We start from the raw sequence: 6,639 nt of genomic DNA, 5'->3' as shown, positions 1-6,639 counted from the left end.
CGCAATGGCAATGAAAGCAAATGATTCGGTCCATTCTGCCTTAAATTCTCTGATCTCATCGGCTATCTTTCTCTTTTTCCCTTTGGGATCCATGCCATGGCCATGCTGACACCCGCCGGTTTACAACCACAGCACCTGCATGGCACGGCGCCGCCCTGAAACGTGTGTCGCAGGCTATCAAATCTTCGTTGACAGAAATGTTGAACTTTAATATTTATTATGCACATTTTTACAACATTGGAAAACGTTAAGAATGTTTGTCCTGATACAGAAACCATATTAAAACAAACAAACAAAAATCCCCCCATTCATTTTCATACATTTTTGAAGACGCTCAGGGAGCCACCAGGGTCGCGCTAAAGAGCCGCATGCGGCTCCAGAGCCGCAGGTTGCCGACCCCTGCTTTAGCTCTTAGCACTTTAACACGTTTCCAGTGACATGGCGACAGTTTGAGTGACTGAGCTCCCTCACAAACGCTCCTAAAAAATGTAGACCAACGTGTAATTAAATATACTAAATGCATGTAGCTAAAGTCGAAAAATGAATCTTCATTCGAGCATTGACAACGTAAAGTTGAAGGAAAGTAAGAAAAGCAAACCAAAGACACAAACAGCATGGCGGAGATCCAACATCTGTTTGGTGAGTTGAAAGACTCTTTAACTGAAGAACTTCAGAGATTATGATCGGAACTGAAAGAGTTTCGCCAAGACAGTGACATGATATTAATACTATGATGCAACAAACAGCAGATCTACGTAAAGTCATGGAGCAGATAAGGTGTCCGAGTTAAAGAGACCCTATGCAACTTTCTGCAGGAGACGATCGCTCTTTGTTTACATCTGGAAATCCGAGACGAAGAAACACGCTTGCAATTTATATATTTAAATATAGCCTACACACGCTAAAGCTGTCGGGGAAGCTCTGCAGAGAAAATGCAAGCATAAAACGAGCAAAAACGAAACCGAAACCAGAGATGAAATCGCCAATCCTGCATAGTTCCTCTTAAACTTGAGGCCAGAGTAAGCAACTTGGATGATACTGGGATTAGTAAGCAAACATCGATGGAATTTATGAAGTCTCGAGATTAACAGGTTACGGAACAGGTGGAATACTTAGAAAATGAATCCAGACAGAACGGCATATGCAACATATGCTACAATGTCCCTGAAGGAAGTGAAAGATCCGATATGACGGCTTTCCTTAAACAGCTGATTAGAGACACTTTAGCCCTGATTTTGAGGATTTTGATCGCCGACAGCTGATGAGCGAGTTCATGGGTGTTCATGGTTACAGGCGAGTACTTAAACCGAATGTTATACCCACAATTTTTCCTCACATGAATGCTAAACGTCTGCACATTTCAAGTGTAACGGCAAGAGTGTGCTAGATAGCATGCTATGTAGCACTAGCGCTTGCGTCCCCCCGCTTGTGCAGAGAAAACTGTGCACTATGTCGAACTAGACAACCATGCACGTGTCGAGGCTGTAATGGAAGATAAAAGCGTCCAGTGTTCTCCAATTAAAGGTAAGCTATGCAACATTCTTCATTTTATCAATCCGTTTCATACTGTTATATATGATTAAATGAGTCATTACCGGTAGAACGATGTTTTTTCAGCCGCCCTAGTGGTCTGTAGTGGTAGAACCACGCTGGCAATTTCAGGAGCCCTCAGGCACGCACCGATGGTCTAGGACAGGGGTCGGCAACCTGCGGCTCTGGAGCCGCATGCGGCTCTTTAGCGCAGCCCTGGTGGCTCCCTGAGCGTCTTCAAAAATGTATGAAAATGAATGGGGGGATTTTTGTTTGTTTGTTTTAATATGGTTTCTGTATTAGGACAAACATTCTTAACGTTTTCCAATGTTGTAAAAATGTGCATAATAAATATTAAAGTTCAACATTTCTGTCAACGAAGATTTGATAGCCTGCGACACACGTTTCAGGGCGGCGCCGTGCCATGCAGGTGGCTGTGGTTGTAAACAAACCGGCGGGTGTCAGCATGGCCATGCCATGGATCCCAAAGGGAAAAAGAGAAAGATAGCCGATGAGATCAGAGAATTTAAGGCAGAATGGACCGAATCATTTGCTTTCATTGCCATTGCGGAAGGATTGCCTGCATGTTTGCTTGCTTTGTAATGAGAAGTTGGCGAACAACAAAAAGAGAGACATTTAGAAAGACATTTTCAGGGAAGGTATGCTACATTTGCAGCCGACTACCCAGTTGGGACTGAGAGAAAAAGTGCGATTGCAGTAGCCTACTTCTGGAGAAATTTTGTTGCAACCTGAGAGATATTAAAACGTGGAAAACAACGGTTCACGGATGGTGATTACACGAAGTTGAACTTAAAGCACCAGCGGAGTAGTCACGTGGTGTGTCATTCTCTCCGAGATGCGCTGTAGGGAAAAACATTTAATCATGAAAGCTCATTATGTAGCCTCGTTGTATAGTAGGCTAATATAGATAATATACACTTACAGCCTGTGTTATAAGGCTTACATAAGGCTTTTCATTTTTTTGCGGCTCCAGACAGATTTGTTTTGTTTTTTTTTGGTCCAAAATGGCTCTTTGAACATTTTGGGTTGCCGACCCCTGGTCTAGGAAGTCTCATGTGAAGTCTCGATCATGCTCATGAAAATGCAGACTGACCAGTTGTGGAGTTTTGTCAAATATACACGCTAAAGCTGTAGGGGATGCTCTGCAGAGAAATATGCAAGCATAAAACGAGCGAAAACGAAAAACGAAAGCGAAACCGGCGATGAAATTGTCAATCCTGCATAGTTTCCCTTTAAAGTTGGATGCAGCTGTACAATGGGCAGCTGACTCACTGGTGGCAACCGACCATGTTTATGAGAATGAGTTGGTAGTGGAGGATGACAACTCACAATGGCCGGGTTTCCCAAAATCGTTAAGAAGCTCTTAAGTCCTAAGAACTTCTTAGGAGCGTTCTTAGAACATTCTTACAACGCTCCTAAGAAGTTCTTAGCACTTAAGAGCTTCTTAACAATTTTGGGAAACCCGGCCAAGATCTGTTCTAACAGGTAAGAGGGATAACTAATGTGGTGCAGTAATATCCTCACTCTTGCACTTTCAGTTTCAATTTGGAGTCTAAGTGCTCCCAATGTTATTCCGCCACACAATATAGTTATCCATTTTGCCTGCTTAGAAATGCACCACGTTTTATTTTGTCTCACCATACTTGGTCGTGTGACTACTCGTGTAGGCCCTAACTGTATTTTAATAGGGAAAACATGGAGGTGGATCCTAATGAATGCGTTGGGCTAGCTAAGTGCTATCAAAGTTGCGCCGCGCGCCAGAGCCAGTGAGTGCACGCATTGAAACGTGAGAGGTATGTATCAACTCGTCTTAATTAAGCGAATAACGTAGTTTAATATGAAAAAACGGTGAAGTGTTCCTTTAAGGAGCATAGCAATAATGCTTAACAATATCAATTCAACCAATGGCCTAATGAAAAAATATATATATATATTATATTATACAAACCATAGCCCATAAGAAACGCTTATCAGTCTAAGTGCATGTGGAACAGATATTACAGGAACGGAGAGTACTGGGCAACTCTCAGGAATCTGGAGTCTTGAAATTATCTTAGTAATTTGGGAGTTTTGCTCTGATCCTGTCTCACCATATAGATAAGGACTCCACTGGAAACAAACACCCCCACTCAAACCTGTGCTACTCTGTGCCACTGATAACTCTCACCGTTTCTGATCCGGAGGTGTTGAGAGGGCAGCCAGGGTTCCTCCCACTCCTACAATACCAAGCATTCCTAGATATGATAACACTGACATAACTAACACTACCAAAAGAATACACAAAACGAAGATGCTTCCCTTTCAGGAGGTTTATAAACTATGTATTATTCTTAAAAAAATATAAGGCGAAATATAAAACCGATGAATGATATGGTTGGTGACACACAGCATCGGGCAAATGAACACAAAATCACAAAAGAATATATACAAATTGAAAATTCCACAGCAGTCTGTAGACCAGTTGTCTTCTCACCAAACGTCTTCACCTATACTAAAATGCTAACTGTCCTCTCATCCCGGAAGTGCTTTTTGATTGGCTGCTTCTACAGCAACTAACTAAACTGTCTAGGCAATCAAAATCACCAGAAGGCCTGCCCAGAGCGGTAGATAAAACAGAGTGGCGACACTCCCATAGACCTCCATAGGAAAAAATGGCAGCGCTTTTTCCAGGCTATTTCCTTGTTATGGGGCTTTTGGAACCGTTTACAGCCAATCTCTTGGTCACTAGTCAATGAGTTAATTGATTACACCTTCCAGCATCAGAAGTACATCCCACCTTCCTGCGATTCAGCCATTCAGCACAGGTTTTTTTGGAACTTTTGATCGTGGCGGCGACATCAAAGAGTGTCGCAACTCTCTCTTTCTATGGCTCTGGGCCTGACCACATCCATTGTATGCTGGAGAGAGCGGTGAGGTAAGCTACAGGTCGGGTGTATGGTCTTGGCTTAGACCCAGACTAGTGCAGTCCCGACTCTTCCGTAACGCAGGAACTCCCTTCCCCAACCTCTTCCTGCCTGTCCTTCTCTTCCTCTCTTCAAAGCACATCTCAAAATCTTTTTGTTTAATGATCACTTCTCCTCCACACCCAACACACAGCCCTGTACACTTTCCACACGGTTTAGGAGTGTCTTTTTGGGGCATTTTTGACCATTCAGAAGTGCATTTGTGAAGTCACACACTGATGTTGGACGAGGATACTGGCTCTCAGTCTCCCCTTTAATTCATCCCCGTGTTGTATTGGGTTGAGGTCGGGACTCTGTGCAGGCCAATCCAGTTCTTCCACACCAAACTCTGTCATCCATGTCTGTATGGACCTTGCTTGGTGCTCTGGTACACAGTCATGCTCGAACAGGAAGTGGCCATCCCCAAACTGTTCCCACAAAGTTGGGAGCATGGAATTGTCCAAAATCTCTTGGTTAATGCTGAAGCATTCAGAGTTCCTTTCACTGGAACTAAGAGGCCAAGCCCAGCTCGGGGATGGCCCCTTCCTGTTTCAACATGACTGTTCACCAACAACATTGTTGTATTTTCTTTGTTTGTACTGTGTTTTCCCTCCTATGTAAAGCAGCCTTGGGTTTGAGAAAGGCGCTATATAAATGAAACGTATTACTATTTATTATTATGTCTGTCTCTAGGATGGCTCCAGTAACATGAGCAAGTGACCACAGGGCTCTTGGCGGCTTCACATATCTGTGGGGTCCCTGTGCCGCTAGCAGGTCTGTAGAGCTGGGAGGTAGCACCGGATGAAGTGGGTTCAGAACTGATCCCCTAACACCTGATCGTGTCTCCAGCGGTAGTGACTCAGGACTTCTAACTGTATAGACCACCCTTGGAAGAGTGGGGTTCAGCCACCCCATTCTTTTGTGATTGCGCCTTTTTATTTTCAATTAATAAAAAATACCCATCATAACGAGAGAGCATGTGGATGAGATGAGGAAATAAAATAAATACACAAACACACACACACAGAGAGAGAGGGAGAGAACACTACACACTTAACAAACACTGGTCCAGCCACCCCATCAGGGTCAGATCAGCTGGATCCATGTCCGCCACATCTGTTGAGATGTAGCCCAGTGAGGCGTGGGACTTAAAATCTCCTCAACTTCAGTCAGCACTGTCTGAAATCAGGTCTCACTATACTCCACTCGTAATTGGTCAGCTGCCAACAATGCACTTTGCATAGAACTTACAAGAAGTTCAACTTCTTTCTTAAGGTAGAAAGATCAGTCAGCAGGATACGGATGTATCAACCATGTCTCGCCCATAATGCATGAATTTAAATGAAAATATAAAATTATTATTATTAATAGTAGTAGCATGATTATTAAGCATAGCAGGTCAAATTGTGCATGGAAGTCTCCACTGAGACAAGCTGTAAGTTACACATTTCAGACTAAATACAATTACTTTTCAGATGATTGTCTCATTGTGTGTGTGTGTGTGTGTGTGTGTAAAGGTGAGAGAGAGCAAGAGAGACCAATTCATGCAAGAAAGCGGTAGACTGCTGGGCTCTTTGGGCATTTCCTCCCATTGAAATGGTGGCCCCGCCTTTTTAAACAAACACAGGATGCGCAGCTAGATTTATCTACACAGAGCAGGCTGTTGGGACAATAACCTGGCGCCACTGCAGATGTCAGCCAGAGAAGAGGAACGTTTGAGTGAAATGTGCATACATTGACCAAATCGTATATTTTCTATATGTTTTTTATAATCCTGATGTATTTCTGTAGCCTGTGTTTAAACCCCATTAAATCGCCAATGTTATGGGCACGTCTATACTGTAATTGAGTGTCCCGCCCATCCTTCCACAATTTCCTCTGATAACTGAGGTCAATGGCCAAGCTTGTACCTGTCTTTTATCATTTTACTATTTTTCTTGGGACTAATGATGCTGTTATCTTTGGAATGGTGCCTAACTTCACTTAATTTTGAGAGGCATGGGCCGGTCCTCACTTCATGGTCTACCTAAAGTTAGTCTATAGCCTACATAGGGTTGTATTCCTGAGGTCATCTATACTAAATTGTTTAAGAAATAGATGATGCTTTATAAAGTAATTTCACTACTGAATTGATTAAGAAATAGAT

Source organism: Sardina pilchardus, chromosome 20, assembly GCF_963854185.1.
Source record: "Sardina pilchardus chromosome 20, fSarPil1.1, whole genome shotgun sequence".
Classification (NCBI taxonomy): domain Eukaryota; kingdom Metazoa; phylum Chordata; class Actinopteri; order Clupeiformes; family Clupeidae; genus Sardina; species Sardina pilchardus.
This window is presented reverse-complemented; position numbering follows the sequence as displayed.